Here is a 21,504-nt window from a genome sequence, read left to right as displayed (position 1 = left end):
AGGGTTTCCTTTTATGACTAGATTTTATTTAGAACCATGAATACATTTCATTGATCTTGTTTGGTTTAGTTGAGCCTTAGGGAGGTACAGTGAATTCCAATCAAGAAGAACCAGGGAGAAATAGTCTAATCATTGTTATAAGTCTTCATTTTTTTTTTTTTTTTTACCAGATGGGACAGAGGGGTATAGAAATCCAAGAGAGTTGATAACTGTTCACAGGGATGCAAAAAAGTTTGTCAAATAAAATTAGAAACCTATTTAAAAATTTATCTAAGGTTATACCACTCTGTGCTTATTGTTCCTGGTGAATACCCAACTAAGACTAAGATCAGTTTTCTCTCTGCTCCTCCACCCTCCCCACCTAAGTGAAAACAGCATGAGGTGGTAGAGAGCAGAAATTTAAGCCACAGGCAAAAAGCACTGCCACCTGTTCCCAGGACTACATCCCTGGTGCAGCCTAAGTGAAACCTTGAAGCAAAAGGCCTCCATTACAACCAGTATGGGCTCCCAGTGCAAAGAAGGTCAGATTTATTTAGAGATCTGAAAGGTAAAAGGTCTAATTTCCATGACAAAAAGCAAGTAAATAATACATCTTCAGCAAGCCACAGGAATAAGAAACCCTGTTTGGGTTCCTACCTAGTCAGCTGGTGGGCTCTTTGACTTGTGATCTCATTCCCGGGCACCTTTTAGTCTCTGAAATTTACAAAAATGCTTGGAAACAGCTTGCAAGTTATAATCTCATTAAATGCAAAGCAGTAGGAGGAAACCAATTTCTCTTTTCCCCACTTCACTACTTGACAAGCCTCTTTAGGACAGAAACAACTCATCCTTCTTTGTTATCAAAGTCAGAGAAAATGCAAACAATGTGGTTGAAAAATGAAAAATAGGAAGAGTTGTCAGAATGTGGTTTTATGATTTTAGAGATGACATTTAGTAAACTGTTGTAACAGCCTAGCATGTCAATGAGGTATGACCCATTATAGCAGTGGGGAGTTAACTCACCTTAGAAAGGAAAGCAGTATACTTAGTAGAGGTGGTCTCAACAGTTGGGTAGGAGGAAGGAAGGAAAGAGGAGACTTTTCTATGGCCTTCCAACCCTGCATGCCCTTCCAGACAGACCTTTCTCCAGGCTGCTTTCTGCTCTGTTCCTCAGCCTCTTAACCCCAGGTCTCTGCATATGTGGTTCCCTCTTCCTGTCAGAATTCCCTTCTCCTCCTAACCAGCAATGGCCCCCTCCAGCCCTCTACTCACTCATGACTTTCTCACAGACCCTCACTGTCCTCCTGACCACATGCACTCCCTCTATTTTATGCTGTCATAGCATCACTCTCCCTGTGGTACTTCTTGTGGTGAAATGTTACACTTTTCACTGGTTCTCTGGTTGGATCCCTGGATGAAAAACTTGAGGATGCAGAACCCATGGGACTGACTGTGAGGGAATTGAGTATCTGAAGATTTTGGTGTTGGTGAAGGTCCTGGAACCAATTCCCTGCAGATCCCAGAGGATGGCTGTACTTAAATACGTATATCTCTTATTAGCATCTGGTATATCTCTGATTAGCATCTGTTTCCCCCACTTGAGCCTTAACTTCTTGAGGGTAAGAATAGGGCCAGCTTTTGCTAGTGCCTGACATAGAATACGTGCTTAAGTATTTGTGGAATGAGTAAATTCTTGAAGCAAAGTTTTCTTAAGAGTTGATAAAGTCCAACAGCTAGTTAGACAAAAGCTATGACAAACCTAGACAGCAAATTTAAAAGCAGAGACATTGCTTTGCCAACAAAGGTCTGTCTAGTCAAAGCTATGGTTTTTCCAGTAGTCATGTATGGATATGAGAGTTGGACCATAAGAAAGGCTGAGTGCTGAAGAACTGATGCTTCTGAACTGTGGTGTTGGAGACAACTCTTGAGAGTCCATTGGACTGCAAGGGGATCAAACCAGTCAATTCTAAAGGAAATCAATTATGAACATTCATTGGAAGGACTGATGCTGAAACTCGAATACTTTGGTCACCTGATGCGAAGAGCTGACTCATTGGAAAAGACCCTGATGCTGGGAAAGATTGAAGGCAGGAGGAGAAGGGGACGACAGAGGATGAGATGGTTGGATGGCATCACCAACTCGATGGACATGAGTTTGAGCAAGCTCCAGGAGATGGTGAAGGACAGGGAAGCCTGGGTGTGCTGCAGTCCAGGGGGTTGCAAAGAATTGGACACGACTGAGCGACTAAATAACAATGACAACTAGTTAATGTCTAGTTAACCATGTTTGGTCTCATGGTGACTCAGGATAATAAAAAAGATGCTTGAAAGAAAAAAAAAAAAAAAAAACAACAGGTAGCAAAAAGCCCAGGGTACAAAAGGGAGCAGAAGCCCAATTTCTCATGTGGCTAAGCTCCCCAAACCCTGTTTGTTTGAACTTGTACCCCTCGTGTGAATATGGTTTCCAGTTGGTTTAGCGATGCATGTTTTGTAGTTTGTGGATTTTAATCCTAACATAGTAACATTAATACAGGAACTATGTGAGTTTAAGTCTTGTTCCCGTTTTCTAGCTGTATACCTTTGGGATAATTACATAACTGCCTGATGTACATCATTGGTGACCTGTGAAGCTTATCTACCTCAACAGTGGGCCCTAGTACAGTGAGAATGTGCCTAAAACAGTGTCTGGCACATAGTAAATACTTGGTACATGTTAGCTGTTTACATTATTATTCCTTTACTATTATATGTCATACCCTGCTTTAAGAGATTTACATGTGTTCTTTACATAATTAAATTATGAATTTTGGTAAATTCTTAATGAAATTCATAACTTAATTCTTACAGATGTGGGAACTGAGAACTGCAGAATGGGAAGAATCCTGAGGCCATTTGGAGATGCCTTTCCCAGTGCTCCTATAGAATGCTGCGTGCATCTATGCTAAGTCCTGCATTAACTCTGCAGAGAGGCTCCCGGCCACACAGGTGAGGCTGAGGGAATTGACCCCTCACTTCATGGGTACAGAAATGCCTCATTCCTCTGCCCAGTTTCTTCCAAGTTATTGCAGATCTACCCATCTGGGGCCATGAAGATGTCTCACTTCTTTCCTCTGAATTTACAAGCTCTTCACGGAGTCCAAATGAAGGCCAAACAGTGGGCGGGACGCTGGAGGGGACCTCACTGGTTGGACTAGCATTGTTGATTGCTAAAACAAATACATCCTGTTGTCCCAGAGCATACAGGGAAGACCGTGGTTCATGTGGGCTAGAAAAGAATAGAAAAGGAGCAGCAAAGAAACCCAGCTGCAAAGCCAATGCCTTGTGCTGACTGCTTTCCAGGAGTTAAATATAGCTCCTGTGTGAGGCAGGCAGAGGGTTGTCGAGGTCACCTTGAAAGGCTTTTGTGTGTGATAATTACAGCTTATGCAGGAAACGGAATATCCTTTATGCTGAAGAGAATAGTACAGTATGACTCCTTGGGAGAGAAACCCAGAATCCTGAGGGAGGTGGAAAAGAAGAGTGGAGGATTTGGGATTTGGTAGGAGAACCGACTCTTTGGAAAAGACCCTGATGCTGGGAAATACTGAAGGCAAGAGGAGAAGGGGACAACAGAAGATGAGATGGTTGGATGGCATCACTGATGTGATGGACATGAGTTTGAGTAGGTTCTGGGAATTGGTGATGGACAGGGAAGCCTGGCATGCTGCAGTCAATGGGGTTGCAAAGTCTGACATGGCTGACCGACTGAACTGAACTGAGGAGAGTATCTGGTTTGTGTTCTGACTCCTCCCACTTGCTAGTGTGGAATCAGGTAAATCAGCCCCTCAGAGCATCATCTTCCTCTTCTGGAAGAAGGGATTTAGAATCCTTGTGTGTGGGAATCCTTTGTGGGAGGGGAAATGGGCAATGGTGAGGTAAGGGTTTGTAAACTGTGGGGATTCTTACTGGGGATCCTCTGTAGCACAGTTCTGTGATGTACTCTTGTTTCAGGAAGGTAAAAGGTCAGGGAGGTGGCAGGTCAGTGGGGAAGCAGGTTGTGGGGATGTTTTGGGGTGACTCTGTTCTGGGAGGTGGGCCGGGGTGACAAGCTCATGGAAGCCCTGCATCTTAATGGCCTTTTGAGCAGCAGCTCTGCCCATGTCTTGTCATCCACCAGGACAGCTCTCATTCTGAACACCTTGTTTCTCAGCCCTGGGTGGCCAGGGAAGTGGTAGTTCCCCCTCATCAAGACATTTTCAGACAAGAGTGGGGTGGGGCAAGGAAATAGCTTTTGGCAGTGGGGCTGGATTCTCCCAGAATTGTTCCTTTGTGTGCAGATTCCTCCCTGTTTGGCTCACAAAGGAAATGGTTCCAGGAGGAAGTGGAAAACTGTGACACACACATGCTCAGCCCTCACACACAAGATGGCAGCTGTTTCCGCTTGGTGGAAGTCCCTACCGTCTCCTTCACTGAATGGGGTGGCCTGGGATACCGGATGATAAAGGCAGGGGGTGTTTTTGAGCTCTTAAGTGATGTTCCAGATGTTGTGCTAAGCATTTTGCATGGATTACCTCATTTAATTCTCATAATGGCCCTGTGAGGTAGTTACTGTTCCTACCCTCTGTTTTATACATAAACCAAGCGAGGCTCAGAGAGGCTCAATTGTTTGTTTAAAGGCACATGGCAAAAAGAACCTAGACCTAAGTCTGGGGCCTAAACTCCTAACTGTTGCACCATAATTCTTTCTGGCCACCTTCTTCTAAAAGAGGTTCCCTATCTCTGAAGCTTGGTAGAACCACCAGTGATCTACTCATGACCACTCCCCACTAGTGTCCCTTCATAGGATGGGTGCCTGGTCTGAGGCCTAGATGGAGCTGGGCTTGCTGTTCTGAGAAGTTTGAGTTTGAGGAACTATCTCACCAATTGCCTGCAACAGACACTGAGGATGTCTGGCTAGGGGTTTGCGAATAATGCTGATAATAATAGTCAACGATGACAGTGAATGTTTATTGAACACATTTTACAAAGCGGGCCTAACACTTACATTTCTTTAATAAACTAGGACCTCAAGTGGACAAAATTTGGATTAATCCTAATCCTTGTTTCATGAGATACTGTCATCATTGGTCCATGCATGCTTCATTTTTATTTATTTATGTAATCAGTTATTTTTGCTAATGTAGTAAGTGCCCACAAGTCCACCATTCAAAGCAGAATCCTGGATCTAGACAATATCATGCATCTAACTATGATCTCATGCTTCTGCTTACCCTCTCCCAGTCTGTCATCCTGAATGCTGTATTCATCACATCCTTGTTTTCCCTTATAGATTGCAACTAGATTTACCCATAAAAATTTAAAAATTTTAGTTGTTATAAAAGCCAGGAGAAATATCAATAACCTCAGATATGCATATGACACCACTCTTATGGCAGAAAGTGAAGAGGAACTAAAAAGCCTCTTGATGAAAATGAAAGAGGAGAGTGAAAAAGTTGGCTTAAAGCTCAACATTCAGAAAACTAAGATCGTAGCATCTGGTCCCATCACTTCATGGGAAATAGATGGGGAAACAGTAGAAGCAGTGTCAGATTTTATTTTGGGGGGCTCCAAAATCACTGCAGATGGTGATTGCAGCCATGAAATTAAAAGATGCTTACTCCTTGGAAGGAAAGTTATGACCAACCTAGATAGCATGTTAAAAAGCAGAGACATTACTTTGCCAACAAAGCTCCGTCTAATCAAGGCTATGGTTTTTTCAGTGGTCATGTATGGATATGAGAGTTGGACTGTGAAGAAAGCTGAGCGCTGAAGAAGTGATGCTTTTGAACTGTGGTGTTGGAGAAGACTCTTGAGAGTCCCTTGGACTGCAAGGAGATCCAACCAGTCCATCCTAAAGGAGATCAGTCCTGGGTGTTCACTGGAAGGACTGATGTTGAAGCTGAAACTCCAGTACTTTGGCCACCTGATGTGAAGAGGTGACTCATTTGAAAAGACCCTGATGCTGGGAAATATTGAGGGCAGGAGGAGAAGGGGATGACAGAGGATGAGATGGTTGGATGGCATCACTGACTCAATGGGTATGGGTTTGGGTGAACTCCGGGAGTTGGTGATGGACAGGGAGGCCTGGCGTGCTGCAATTCATGGGGTCGCAAAGAGTCGGACACGACTGAGGGACTGAACTGAACTGAAACTTTATTAAAAGGGCATAATGTTATTGGTAATTTTTTGTGACTTTTTCTTACTGTGATACTGCTAAGGTTTATCCATATCGTTGCCTGTCATTGTGTTGGTTTATTGTGCTGTATGATACTCCATTGTGAGAATATTCTCCATGGCTAACACTCTGTGCCTATTATGTTTATTTCATCTTTGCAGCAACTGCATATGGTAGGAGCTCTTCTTATCTCAGTTTTACTGACAAGAAACTAAGGCCTAGAGAGGCTGAAGAGCTTGCTGGAGGTCATAGGTGCCAGGTTCACATTTTTCTGGCCCTCACTGTTTGCTGTGTTTTGGTGTAGAGGGGAAAACACAGGAGTTGGAGCCAAAAACCTAGGGCTCAAGCTCCATGCTTACTGGCTGTGTGGGCTCGGGCAAGTTGCCTCTATTTCCTCAGCATTAAAGTGGAGTGATGGTAACTGCTCTGTCTACCTCTCAGGCCTGTTGTGAGACTCAAACCTGACAGTAACTGTGAAAAGTGATAGTAAACAGTCTGTAAACAGAAGTTTTTATAAATTGGTACGTTGTGATTAATGATTACATTAATGATCAAATGTGTGTCATCTGCTCCCCCTTTCCCTCAATCAAACAACAGAACATGTGTAGGATTCAAGAGATGAGCATCCCTATTCAGAAAAGCAAGGGTTAGGTTGACAATCAGCCCATAGAAACCTTCGTGTGATTAAAGAATTATAAAATTATCAACAGAGGCCTCAGGCTGCACTAATGGGAACAGTATATTTATCTTTGTTTTGTTCAGTAGAGTTTAAAAACTTTTTTTTTTTTTTTACTATTTATTACCTATTTTCAATATCTGAGACCCCACCCCACTACTGTTTGCTTGTGGTGTTTCCTTTGCATGTCTTGTTCTCCAGCTACTATACTATATGACCCCGGGCAGGTTACTTCACTTTTCTGAGTCTCCACATCTGAATAGTGGGGATAATAATAATAACTACACCTTACAGGGCTGTCATGAGGGTCCAGCGAGGTGTTATATGAACTTAGAACAGTTCCTGACACATACCAAACTGACTAATGTCATTATTTAAACTCTCCCCTATTCCCTAGACAGTGCCCATTTATTCTTTGAGAATTATTTTAGAGGCCACTTCCTCCAGGAGGCGTGTCCTGCTCTTCTGGACAGGTGAGGTTACCTGTTAAGAGCCTCTAGCTAAGTCGCTTCAGTTGTGTCCGACTCGGTGCAACCCCAAAGACGGCAGCCACCAGGCTCCCCCATCCCTGGTATTCTCCAGGCAAGAACACTGGAGTGGGTTGCCATTTCCTTCTCCAGTGCATGAAAGTGAAAAGTGAAAGTGAAGTCGTGTCTGACTCTTAGCGACCGCATGGATTGCAGTCCACCAGGCTCCTCCGTCCATGGGATTTTCCAGGCAAGAGTACTGGAGTGGGGTGCCATTGCCTTCTCCGAGAGCCTCCAGGGCAGACAATTTGTTCAATGACCTCCATTAAAGTGTGAACTGTGAGAGTAGAGATGATGCCTGATTTAATATCTGCTGCTGCTGCCTGGTGCCCGGTACCGTAATGGGCACAAAGCAGATGCACTGCAAAGAGAATGGCCCAGAATTCAGAGGAACAACCACAGGTTAGGGGGAGGGCTGCTAATGCTGCCTGTGACGGCCTTCTCCAAGAGCAGAAGGGCTTATGGGGATGGGGGAAGAGGCAAGAAGAGGCAGACTTGTTCTCTGGGGCTCTGGAGGACAGTCCAGACCAGCGGTGGCATCTCCCAGACCATATTATTAGGTCCACTGTATGTAGGAACTTTCCAGAAATTTGAACTAAGAAGAGAGCCAGCTATCCCTTCCAAGAGGGGCTGAGTCTTGATGGACTGCCTCTTGGCAGGAAGGCGGGGGTGAGTTAGTATAGTGGGTAATTGTGACACGGGTGACTATGGTGAGAAGCACACAGAATCACACCTGGGGTTTGACCTTGCTAGCCCAGCGACCCCAGGCAGGTGACATCAGTTTTCTCATCTGTGAGGCAGAGGTAATAAGACCACTCATGTTGGAAGGTTGTGGTGAGCAGAAAGGGAGATAACGTAGAAAAAGTGTTAAGCTCTGTGCCAAGCACACATGAGACCTCCTACAAAGGTTGGTTGTTACTATTAATGTTGTTGATGATGTTAGTAATCACAGGGGATTCAGGTATCTCCCAGAGTTTAGACATTCTAGGTGGGAGGCTAAAGGTTCTGCTCAGAATGGCCACCCTGCCTGCTGCCCAGGTGGTAAGTCCATCCTCTTCCCTCTCTTCCTTCCTTCCTTCTCCTTGCTTGCAAAAGCCTTCCAGTGCTAACCCTGGATTATGTTCTGGGCCAGGCCCCTGTGAGTGCAGCCCACAGGGAGCCGAGCCACCCCTGGGAGGCTTTCGGAGATGCCTAGAGTGATTTCCTGCCTCCAGAGCTGGGGGTGAGATTGAGAAAATGATGGTTAAAGGTCCCGGGAATGACTGTCTTGAGTCTTGAAGAACCCTGGACAGATGTTTCCTCTGCTCTCCCATGAGATCAACAATTCTACACGCTTTCTTTGAAAATGGACGGAGTGTGAAGTTTTATGTTTTTCTGTTCTTAAACAGGAAGGTGAGGTAGCCTTATGAAGTTTGCTGCTCACATGCAGTATTTGCTGCAGTTCCTAACTGGTCTCCTTTCTCTAATCTCTCCCTTTCTACTCTAATGTGAGCTTTAATTTTCCGCAAGTGGCAACACACAGCATAACCCCCTCCTGCTCACACCGCTTCAGAGCTCCCCAGGGCCCAGACACCAGTTTCCTTTGTGACTCAGATGATGAAAGAGCTTCATATGCTCCCTATACTCCCTGTGGTTTATTCCCTCTGTAATTCCATCCCTTTCCAGGATGGGCAGGCAAGAAGTGAGAGGAATCCATCCTGATTTTTAAAGAAAGGCGATCATTTAAAGAAAGGAGATCATTTATAGAAGTGTTGTTTAAACATTGGCTTTTTTTTTTTTTTTTTTTAATTGTGAGCTTCCTGCATGCGGACTGCTTTTCTTGCAGAAATCCAATTGTCCCCCATAGTCAGACAGGAGCTTGTTATCTCCATTTTTAGCTGAAGAAACTGAGACCCGGTATTAAATAGAAGGAGCAGAGGGGATTCAAACCCTGGCAACCCGACACCGCAGCCAGTGCACTCGGCTCCCACAGTATGCTGCCTCTATTATTAGTTACCAGTCACAGCCGCTGTTGTGGACCTGGAGGATAAAGCCCTTCTCGAGGCCCCATTTACCTCTGCCTGCTTCTCTGGGCTGTAGGCACACTGACCAACCTGTGCTCTGAGCACGGCTTCTGTGCCTCTCCCCTTCTGACTCGCCATGGTCTCTACTTAGAATGCTGATCCCCCAGTGTTTCTGAGGTTCCTGGCTAAAAAGTGTCCCTTGAGTCTTCTGAGCCTTTATGTATTCTCTTTGATGGACACTAACCAGATATGACTTCATGTCACAGGCATTGGTGACAGTCTTAGTTTTTCTGCCTCACTAAGAGGTTTGGGGTGTAGGAACCCTATGCTTCCCCGTTACCCCTTAGAGCTGGTTGCTGGCTGGAGGTGAGGAAATGCGATCAGTCCCTCTGGCTTCCCAGCACACCCCTAGATCAGTTTTCTTTTTGCTTCAAGTAAAGCTTAAAAAAAAAAAAAATCCCACTTGGTTTCATGTCGGCTGGATCTACCCTTTGCAAACTCTTCAACAAGAATGGGCAGGAAGAATAAATATTTATTCTACAAATGAATAAATCTGATTCTATCTTCAAAAGAAAGACTTAGTATAAATTATCATAATTTCTCCATTCTAAGATTTCACTGATTTAAAGATATTTTATCTATTAAATAAGTTTTTTTTTAAAAAAGAAAACAGAAAAAATGAACAAATTGATGTAGCAAATTTACAGTGTTCTTTCAAAAGTATGTTTGGTATCAATGAAATATTTTTAAGAATATGGTCCAATTCAATTTTGATTTTTTTCTTTTGATTCTCGTGGTCTCAGAAAAAAGTTTTCTAAGCCTTGACTAGATCACCATGAAGCATGGGCAGGTGTCAGCGGTGTCCCAGCCCTGAACCCCTGGGGTTGCTGGGTCAGCAAGGGCATGTAAGGCCAGTCATGTACCAGTGGCAGCCCTGAGGCCCCCAAGGCCAGTGGACAGGCTTTCTCCCCAGCAGAACTCTGTGCTCCATTGACATCTCTTGACCAAGTCAGTGGTTCTGGGGAAAGCTGACTGGGAGTCCCTCATGTGACCTGAGGCACGACACCACCCCTTGAGCCTCCGTTTCCCCGGCTGTAAAGTGAGAGGCATGAGATTAGACAGGCGGTTTTCAAATGTTCGGCAGATGGAGCTCTGGGGTCTGGGAGGCTTCTCTGGGGGCTGCCTTGGGAGTTGGAAGATGGAGTGGACTGTACTCAGTATTTTCATTCCCACTTCCCCCAGAGCAACTCTTTGTTTAAGATTTTATTTGCAGAAGGATTCTGAGGCTAAATGCAGTTTGAAAAACACTGGTAAATGGCATTCTGGGGCCTTTCCAAATATTAGTCTTGAGTGCGTACTCTTGAATGATCTGAAGACAGGGCTTCATTCCTCAGCCTGGACACACCCTCAGAATCTTTCTCACCACAGTACTCCAGGCAGACACTCCCAAACTCGACAGATTAATTCAGGGGTTGGCAAACTTTTTGTGTAAAAGACCAGATAGTACGTATTTTAGGCTTTTCAGGCCACATGTGGGCCTCTGTTGCAACTACTCAACTCTGCTCTTTTGGCAAAAAAGCAGCCTTAGACAAAACATAATGAATGGACATGGCTGTGGGCCAGTACAACTTTATTTACAAAAAGATGTGGGGGTCTGGATTTGGTCTAACAACCAAGGTGTACTGCGACCCATGCTGTAATAAACACCTCGACCTGACAGGTGAAGAAACTGAAGCCCAAGGACGAGATTCAAGTCAGGATCCCTGTACCTTGGTCATTGAACATGCTTTCACCACTCCACACTGCTCACTTAGCCATAACCCTTACCCTGATTTGGACTGTGGGCATCTGAGATTGCATGATTGAGGGAATGGTGCCCAGAAAAGACACGTGCCCCACTTATCCCCTCTCAGGAGATGAGTTTTCCCCTAGGTTCTTAGAGGGCTATAAAAAGCCCCTGAGCTTGCCTCCTGTGGGACGTTCTGTCAGTAAATTCCCCAGAGCTGGAATGACTGCAATGTGGTGCCACATTCTGCCCCCTCTGCGGCCTGACAGCTGTGCAGGGAGAAGAATCAGGGCTGGCAAGCTCTGCGCCTCCACCCCCACTTGGGGTGTGGCTGGGATTCCCCGAATGGAATTTTAGGTGGAGGACAAAACCCTGCCTGGGCCCTCCTGGGGCAGGATCTTTGCCAGTTCCAGGAGGATGAATGTTTCTTGAATTCTAAACACCAGAACTACAAGGGCCATAGTAGGAGGAGTGTGAAGGGTAAGAAATAAAGTCTCACACCAGCTGCCTGGCTGTACCATTCACTGATGGAAGCGGTCCCTCCTGGAACTGTTTAGATTCCCTTTCCCTCCCCTGCTTCCCACCTTGAAATCTTCACCTATTAAGTCTTTGTGGCTTATCTGGCAAGTCCTTCACGTAATAGACCTGGGAATGCCTCTCTCCACTGGACAAGCAGTGGAAAGCATGGTAAAAAAACTTAGGTTTGGAGGTGGGCAGGGCTGGGTGTATAAATTGACCTGTCTAGGCCTTAGTCTTTTCATCTGTAAAATTGGGATATTTTAAAAAAAATACATGTATGACACATTTTAAAGTAGGTACTGAAAATAAATTACAGTAAATAAACTTAAAATGCAACAGATGGCAAAGTCATGATGAACATTCCCATCGAATTCTGTTGGGAGGTGTGGTGGTGATGAGACTGCAGGGCTCAGGGAAGATAAATATTACAAATATATCAAAAACTTCAAATTATTGTGCATTCACACACTGACATGGGCCACAAACATGCTTTCACAGGAACTGTACTTATCAGTGTACCACAGAACCAGAGTTTGCCATAAACTACAAAATTTTTAACACAAAGTTGTATTGACATCTTTCTAATTCATATACATGCCCTAGCTGTGATTTTAAAAAATAGAAACTACACATTGTACAGATACTCTCCCCTCACAACTGCTGGCAACATTTTTGGATGAATTTCTCCCTCAATAAAATTAATGGCATATTTTATACACATGAAAGTCAAACTGCATCAGCTTCATGATTGTTGAGAGGATTAAATGGCTCAATGTACATATGTAAACTGCCTGACTCATGGTGAGTGCTCAGTTGGCAATTATTATTAAACATCTGTTACGTGCTAGACCCTGGAAATAAGATGTAGAGACAGTCTCACAGCACAGGCTTCATGTATACACAGAGGAGGCATATAAGTTAGTACAATACAATATTCTAAGAACTGAAACTGAGGAGGGTGGTGGTAACCCAAAGTCAGAGGGAAGGTCCAGGGACGATGTGGCAGATCATTTTCATGGAGGTGATGCTGAGCGCTCTCTTTCAGGGAGAGGGAAAAGCAGAGGCATCTTTTTAACCTCAGTTTTTGCATCTGTCTAACTGGGAGAATGTCTCAGCTGACCAATTCACAAGACTTTTACCAGAGTTAAGTCATTGAAGAGAATCTCAAGGCTGAAAGGGTCCCAGAGAAAGGATTTTAGTGGTCAGTTCTCTGTTTGAATATCCCTGCTGTTACACAGGTTCCTTCTGGCTCAGAGTGACTGCGCTGTGGATGACTGCTGAATGAGAACCTGTATGACTGCCAGGGTTGCCCAAGCTCTAAAGGAAGCACTCTATGATTAACAACCCTGACACTACATGGGAATGGACACAACTGGCAAATGTGAAAAGGTTTCTAGAAGTTAAAAGCTTTATAAAAATGTATGTACCTATGTTGCAGAAGTGAGTGGCTGAGCCATTCACTAGGACATGGTATTTCTGCTTCTATGTCCAGATCCATTTCTCTGCTGGCACTGTGTGCTTGGTACATTTATTGGAGGTTTGTCCTCTCAGGCTAGAGTACCCATACCCTGGGAGTCCATGGTGGAGGGCAGGGTTGGGTTAGGGAAAAAATCTTGAGAAAAACATGGTATGTCTCTGCAAGTCCACTGCACAAAGATTTTTTTGGTGAGGGGGCGGTGTTTGTTCAGGTATGTTATGGATGATATTAGAAATTTGTTTGGCTTTAGATAAAATGAGACACTTCAAGCTTTCAGAAGCCACTTTGGGTAACAGACCAAACCCTAGAATTTCACTTGGTTGAAAAGTGTGAAAGGCAGTGCTGGAGCAAGTAATCAAGGGAGGTGTTTGAGCAAGGTCAAGGGTCCTGATAAGCCTGTGCACGAAAACAGCAAGCACGTCAGACTCACCTGCAAGCTTTGCAAAAAGTACACGTTCCCAAACCTCATTCCAGACCCACTGATCAGACCTCTGGGGGTATATTTTCAGTAGGATCCCTGGAAGATGATTCTTCCATCTGGATTCAAGAACCACTGCTTTAGACAAATAGAGAATAGTTCTTATGGGAGGCTGGAGAGGTGAGAGGAGAAACAGGAAGCTCTTACAGGAGATGACAGGATATTGGAGAAGAAGCCATCCAAGATACATTTTTCAGTAACAGTTAACAGAATTGGGGGTCTGACTGCAGAAAGGGTGAAAGCAAAGGAAATGATGAATAATGACAAAGTCTATGTTTCTGTCCCTAAAATAGGAATCACTGAAATGGGAAATCCTGGAGCTGAAAGTGGCCTTACCCAGCTCTACTCTGTGAACTTTGTATTTTTTCTTTTATTTATTCATCATCTCAGCAGACATTTTTTTGCACATATACTACATGCAAAGCATTACGTTAGATGCTGGAAAAGAATCGTGAACAAGGTAAGAAGGACCCTGCCCTCATAGAGCTCACATTAACAGCTAATTAATTCCTATAATTAATCATTACTGTGAAGATGGCAAAGATCTTGCAAAGATGGGCACAATAAAGGACAGAAATGGTATGGACCTAACAGAAGCAGAAGGTATTAAGAAGAGGTGGCAAGAATACACAGAAGAACTATGCAAAAAAGATCTTCATTACCTAAATAACCATGATGATGTGATCACTCACCTAGACATCCTGGAATGTGAAGTCAAGTGGGCCTTAGGAAGCATCACTATGAACAAAGCTGGTGGGGGTGATGGAATTCCAGTTGAGCTATTTCAAATCCTAAAAGATGATGCTGAGAAAGTGCTGCACTCAACATGCTAGCAAATTTGGAAATCTCAGCAGTGGTCATAGGACTGGAAAAGGTCAGTTTTCATTCCAATCTCAAAGAAAGACAATGCCAAAGAATGTTCAAACTACCCCACAATTGCACTCATCTCACACGCTTGCAAAGTAATGCTCAAAATTCTCCAAGCCAGCCTTCAATAGTACATGAATGGTGAGCTTCCAGATGTTCAAGCTGGATTTAGAAAAGGCAGAGGAACCAGAAATCAAATTGCCAACATCCACTGGATCATTGAAAAAGCAAGAGAGTTCCAGAAAAACATCTATTTCTGCTTTATTGACTATGCCAAAGCCTTTGACTGTGTGGATCACAATAGACTGTGGAAAACTCTTCAAGAGATGGGAATACCAGACCACCTTACCTGCCTCTTGAGAAATTTGTATACAGGCCAAGAAGCAACAGTTAGAACTGGACGTGGTTCTAACAGACTGGTTCCAAATAGGGAAAGGAGTACGTCAAGGCTATATATTGTCACCCTATTTATTTAACTTATATGCAGAATACATCATGTGAAATGCTGGGGTGGATGAAGCACAAGCTGGAATCAAGACTGCCAGGAGAAATATCAATAACGTCAGATACGCAGATGACACCACGCTTATGGCAGAAAGCGAAGAAGAACTAAAGAGCCTCTTCATTTAAGTGAAAGAGGAGACTGAAAAAGTAGGCTTAAAATTCAACATTAGAAAACTAAGATCATGGTATCCGGTCCCATCACTTCATGGCAAATAGATGGGGAAACAATGGAAACAGTGAGAGACTTTATTTTCTTGGGCTCCAAAATCACTGCAGATGGTGACTACAGCCATGAAATTAAAAGACACTTGCTCCTTGGAAGAAAAGCTATGTCCAACCTAGACAGCATATTAAAAAGCAGAGACATTACTCTGCCAACAAAGGTCCATCCAGTCGAAGCTATGGTTTTTCCAGTAGTCATATATGGATGGATGTGAGAGTTGGACTATAAAGAAAGCTGATTACCAAAGAATTGATGCTTTTGAACTGTGGTGTTGGAGAAGACTCTTGAGAGTCCCTTGGACTGTAAGGAGATCCAACCAGTCAATCCTAAAGGAAATCAGTCCTGAATATTCATTAGAAGGACTGATGCTGAAGCTGAAACTCTAATACTTTGGCCACCTGATGCAAAGAACTGACTCATTGGAAAAGACCCTGATGCTGGGAAAGATTGAAAGTTGGAGGAGAAGGGGACGACAGAGGATGAGATGGTTGGATGGCATTACCGACTCAATGGACATGAGTTTGAGTAAGCTCCGGAAGCTGGTGATGGAGAGGGAAGCCTGGCGTGCTGCAGTCCATGGGGTCGCAAATAGACACTTCTGAGCAGTTGAACTGAACTGTGAAGATGGTAACCAGTGAAAAGTACAGAGTGCTAGGGTTACCTGTACTGGGGGATGTAGTGTGGGAGACAGGGAAAGATTGTTTTGAGGCAGTAATATTTGAGCAGATTGCTAGGGATGAGAAGGAAGGAGTTAACCAGGTAAACGTACAAAGGCCTTTGTGAGGAGAGTCCACAGTAAGACAGGGGCAGGAGCCCAAAGGAGCTGGTAAAAGGCAGGGCAGTCCTTGAGGCCACACCACGATTGTAGTCTGTATTTTAAGAACAGTGAGAAACCACTGAGCAGTTTAAGCACAACAGATCTATAGTTTTAAATAACTGTCTTTAATTGTATCAGGCCCTCTTCTTCCCATATTTTATCCACAAGCATAGATAATTCATAAGTCCCATTAAAAGCTATGATAGATATACATTTGAATAAAAGATGAATAAAAAGTAAAGTATATACTTCTACAAGTTCTGTTCTCTATAGTTTTCAAAAGGGCCATGCCTGTGGAAACCTCTTGAGTGACAGTTGTTCTAATTTATCTACTACTGTGGTCCCCATAGGAGCCATTCTAGGACTCCCCGATCTGTGTCCACTCAGCCTCTGCTTCATTATGTCTCTGGGCACCTCTTACTCTGTCACTGAATAGCTCTTTTCATTTGTTTGCTTCTTCCAGATTGTGCCCCAGTTAGTCTCTGTTTAACCTCTTGTATAGCCTTCTGAAGAGTCTTTCTAATACTCTTCTACAGGACAGCTAGTTTGAGAAATGATCCCATATCCCCCCCTTCAAATTTAGTTTTATTCACAAACAGCCCCATTTCCTTCAATAGCTCCTCACATTGTTGTGTTGTTAATAGAAAAAAAGAGAAACAGGAAGGGTGATTTGATTTGGTGGTGAATAAGATGAGTTCACAATTGGGTCACTTGGAGGATGAGTTGACTTCCAAATGGAAATATACCAAAAGCAGGAGTCAGTACAGGAGTGGAGCTCAACTCATGGCTGAAGATAGACACTGAGAGCAGCCTTCAAAAGAGGCTTGGTTGTCTGCAGCAGTAATGTAAAGATGAGGCAAGAGTCATCATGCAAGAAAAATCGAGCTAGAGAAAAAGATGGGAAATAACAATTAACAAGGGCTTCCCTTGTGGCTCAACAGTAAAGAATCTGCCTCCAATGCAGGAGACGCGGGAAACGTGGATTTGATCCTTGGACTGGGAAGATCCCCTGTAGGAGGGAATGGCAATCCACTCCAGTATTCTTGCCTGGAGAATCCCCATGGACAGAGGAGCCTGGCAGGTCACAGTTCATTGGGTCACAAAGAGTCAGACACGACTGAAGTGACTGAGTACGCATGCAAGCACCTATCATGGGCCAGGCACTGGTTGCTGGGCAGATATTACCACATTGCAGTTTCCTAATCCTGGGTGTCATTCTTCCTGCTTTTCAGCTAAAGGAACAAGACTTAGCTGGGTCACTTGCCTTAGAGCAAGAGAAGCCCTGAGGCTATGAGCACCTATAATAGTGGGATTGGAGGCCAGGCAGGAGTGGGGTGGGGAAGGAGAGACAGAAAAGACTTCTGGCAGATGGATGGAGCAGTGGTTATTTAACCTAGGTTTATCTGATTCCAAAATCCATGCTTTCTTCATCTTTGCAAATAGGAGAATCCATTTAGAAAAGAGCTACAGAGAAGTCCAGGAGATGGGAATAAGAAGAGGTGAAAAATTAGACAAAATAGAAGCTGCTTGCGACTTTTAGGAGTGGGCTTTCATCAGAAGGTGTGATTGGAAGTAAGACTGCAAGGAGGGAAAGAAGTGTATGGAGAGAAACAGGAGACTGGCGGTGGGGTTTTATTTTTCTGTTCAATTGCAAGGTTTTTTTTAGAAGGGTAAGATGGGTATGAGGAGCTAATGGTATCCCAAAACAGTTATTTTTCTGAACCTAAGATCAGAATGAAATAATGATAAGCTCTTGGCAGAGATTGGACAGGGAGGGCTTACTTGGCAGGGTACTCACTCATGTGAGCAGTAGAGTTTGAAACTGATATTTGAGGGAGAGGCAGAAAAAACTGAGTGGGACAAGGAAATGGAAGTGGTGCACAGTCACCAACAGAGGCCTCTACAGAGAACAGGGTAAGGTTAAATCCTATGCATACACCCAGTGCAGAGTGTGGCTAAAATCCAACTAATTATATTTGATAAATGTAATATCTATCATTTACTGAGTGCTTCCTAAGTGCTAGCTTACATGCATCACCTTTCCCCACAACACTCCAAATGAAACTGGTATTCAGAGAAATTAAGAAATTTACCCAGTTCATACAAGATCATACAGCTAGAAAGCTGTGGTCAAGACATAAGTTTGCCCATTCCCTGAACCATTCAGCTGTACTGAGACTCCAGGCTAACAAAGATGACTTTATGGAACATGTTTGGAAGAAAACATGGGTGTGTACTCCTTTCAGAAGAACAGTAATTGATAGGAGTAGAAAATGAACTCAGATGTCAGGGAAGAGGTATGGGAATTCACAGCCTGGGGGACAGAAATTGGGCAGTGAGTCACAGAGGGGACATGGAGGGGAGCTCATTGTAGGAATGGCTATGGGCTGCTTGGCCAATGGAAGCCACAGATAGGGAAGATGTGACTTTCCTAGTACAGATGTCAAAGCTGGTCCACCAAAGGCAAGACAAGAGTGGGTTCTTCTAGCATCTCTTGAATGATAAAAATCTCATTTAATGAGACAGGGCGCTCAGGGCCGGTGCACTGGGATGACCCTGAGGGATGGGATGGGGAGGGAGGTGGGAGTGGGGTTCAGGATGGGGAACACAGGTACACCCATGGCTGATTCACGTCAACGTATGGCAAAAACCACTACAATATTGTTAAGTAATTAGCCTCCAATTAAATTAATTTAAAAAATCTAATTTAATGAAAAGCAGAGCTTCAGATTATGTCTTAAATTATAATCTCCCAGAGAATATATGTAATTCAGCAAAAGAAACTCCCATCTTGGGTTGAATGCAACTAGTTGAAAAAGAACTAGTTGTGAAGTAGAAAGGAAAGGAACTTTGGTAAAACTGATTGCTTCGTATGAGCTAGGCATATCAGAACCGTGGGCATTAAGAAGAGAATGAGGGAAAATTTAGACCAAAGACTTAAGCAAAGATGGCTTGAGAACACTCCAAAGTTCACAAAAGCAAAATTGTGAAGATACAACTGTAGTCAGTAGGCACGAATAATAGCATAAATAAGAGAAAATAGACATGTTGGCCTATAAATATTTAGTCCCTCAGAAACACTTGTCAGGTGGTTCCGTTACTGCATGTCAGAGATGGATTTTCAAGAGACAAGCACCGTGAAAGAGCTCCAGGATACAGAGATTATGACATAGCCCCTGTCTTTGAGTTGTATATGAAGTTGTCTAGCCCAGTTCTTAAAAGAGAGTAGGAACTCAAAAGTGTCCTCAGAGTCAGACCAGCTTGGGGCCAATAGAATTTTATTATGTTAAATGTGATTTAAAAAACACAATTATTACTGTAACCAGTGTTTACTGAATGGGACTCATATGGTAGGCATTGTCTGAAGTTTTTTCCATACTTTAATGACAACCCCATGAAGTAGGTATCATCAGTACTTTATCTTTATATTTTATCTTTATGTGAGGATAAAGAGTTAAGTGATTGGTTCTGTAGAAGGTGGTGTCCATAGTCATTAGTCTATAGGAAGGTGTTACTTTCACCAGTGGCTGATTCTCTTTGTATGATGTTCATGAATTGGGGAAGTCCTGCTGGAAGGAATTTCCTTATAATGTAAGGTAAGTCATTTCTGTGTCTGTTACTGCATCATATGAATCCTCCTTTACTCATGGGAAGACACATCCTGTTAGAAGAGAAATCCTACTGCCTAGGTTTGTTTGCATTCTTAAGTCAGTTGACTTTGATGCTGAGCTTTTATGCTGTAAGATCTGAACGGTATGGTTGTGGCGTGATGGAGGCGCCTGGACCTGCGGTAAGGAGATGCGGTGTCCAAGCCCTGTTCTGTTCTAGGGCTTGGGCAGGTCACCTGCCACTGTGGAGTCAGCCAGCAGCCAGTTTAAGATCAGGACTTAGGTTCAAACCCAGCTCTGTCTCTCACATGATGAGTGACTGTACAAGCTAATGGCAGTGCCCTAATCCTGCTGTTACGGATTGAACTGTGCCCCTACCTCAGATCCATACACCAAAGTGTGGAAATTCTAACTCCCGGTGTGACTGCATTTGGAGATAGGGCACTTAAGGAGGTAATTCAGGTTAAATGAGGTCATAAAGGTGGGCCCTAATCCAATAGGACTGATGACCTTCTAGGAAGAGGAAGTGATACCAGCAATCTCTGTCTCTTTCTGTCTGTGCACAGGGAAGAGGCCATGTGAGGACAGAGTGGGAAGGCTGCCATATACAGGCCTGGATGAGAGGCTTCACCAGAAATCTACCCAGATGGCACCATGACCTTGGACTTCTAGCTTCCTTAACTGTAAGGAAATAAATCTGTTGTTTGAGCCACCGAATCTGTGGTATTTTGTTATGGCAGCCGTAGCTGACTAATACACTGCTAGACCTGCCTTCCTGTGAGGTAGGGATTAACAATAGTACCCAGTCATAGCCCTGTCCCATTGCTTGTTCCAAGAGAAGCCATGAAAAGAGCTGAGCATGTTGCCTGGCTCATGATAATACCCTGATGATTTCAGTTGTTACTGTTATTAATAGTGAATTGTGGCTTCCTTCGCTGGGCATGACAGTCTCACTCCTCACACTGTAGGTATGAGGGTGAAATGAGACCTGTGCTTCTTAAAACCTCCCTAACAACATTACTTTGCCAACAAAGGTCTGTCTAGTCAAGACTGTGGTTTTTCCAGTGGTCATGTATGGATGTGAGAGTTGGACCGTGAAGAAAGCTGAACACCAAAGAATTGATGCTTTTGAACTGTGGTGTTGGAGAAGACTCTTGAGAGTCCCTTGGACTGCAAGGAGATCCAACCAGTCCATTCTGAAGGAGATCAGTCCTGGGTGTTCTTTGGAAGGAATGATGCTAAAGGTGAAACTCCAATACTTTGGCCACCTCAAGCGAAGAGTTGACTCATTGGAAAAGACTCTGATGCTGGGAGGGATTGGGGGCAGGAGGAGAAGGGGGCGACAGAGGATGAGATGGCTGGATGGCATCACCGACTCAATGGACGTGAGTCTGAGTGAACTCCTGGAGTTTGTGATGGACAGGGAGGCCTGGCGTGCTGCGATTCATGGGGTCGCAAAGAGTCGGACACGACTGAGCGACTGAACTGAACTGACGACAGAAGAGAGTGCTCACACCCTCCTGGGGATATGGGCACAGCAAATTTCCACCAGAATGATTTGTAAAGACTCACATTTTATCTTAAAAACCCACACAAATTTTGTATTCTAGTTCATATGCAGTTGTGTGTGCTTTAATTCCTACAGTTTTTGCAGTAATTTCTCAGGGTAGACCACGGAGTTTCTAGACAGATGACCTTGTCCTGTGTGCGTCATTCATTTCACTTGCATTTGAGGAGGCCTTTGCAAGTCACGAAGCACTGTTCTGATGTGAGGATTTAGTGGTATGTATCTTTCAAAATCAGCAGTACAACTGTTCAATTTGGGGTGCACTATAAGGTGTGCTTCA

General features: G+C 43.9%; 1 protein-coding gene and 1 long non-coding RNA gene across 15 annotated transcripts in view; one reads left to right on the top strand and one right to left on the bottom strand.

The window, feature by feature from the left end:
- The window catches only part of LOC129635223 (uncharacterized), a 118,392-nt gene that overhangs the window by 53,381 nt on the left and 43,507 nt on the right, over positions 1-21,504 (top strand). For 11 of the 14 annotated variants that reach the window (XR_008706174.1, XR_008706161.1, XR_008706178.1 and 8 more), the window contains 2 exons: positions 2,827-2,964; positions 5,718-6,593. This is a non-coding gene — a long non-coding RNA (uncharacterized LOC129635223). Of the gene's footprint in view, positions 1-2,826; positions 2,965-5,717; positions 6,594-13,931; positions 14,099-20,223; positions 20,355-21,504 lie in introns of those variants that run through there. The other 3 variants (XR_008706172.1, XR_008706171.1, XR_008706170.1) reach the window with 3 other exon arrangements.
- The window catches only part of AFAP1L1 (actin filament associated protein 1 like 1), a 74,883-nt gene that overhangs the window by 51,320 nt on the left and 2,059 nt on the right, over positions 1-21,504 (bottom strand). The gene's annotated exons all lie outside the window — the stretch shown is intronic.

This window comes from Bubalus kerabau, chromosome 1 (assembly GCF_029407905.1).
Source record: "Bubalus kerabau isolate K-KA32 ecotype Philippines breed swamp buffalo chromosome 1, PCC_UOA_SB_1v2, whole genome shotgun sequence".
NCBI classification, from domain to species: Eukaryota; Metazoa; Chordata; class Mammalia; order Artiodactyla; family Bovidae; genus Bubalus; species Bubalus kerabau.
The sequence above is the reverse complement of the archived record's forward strand: the minus strand, read 5'-3'. Positions and strand labels throughout refer to the sequence as shown.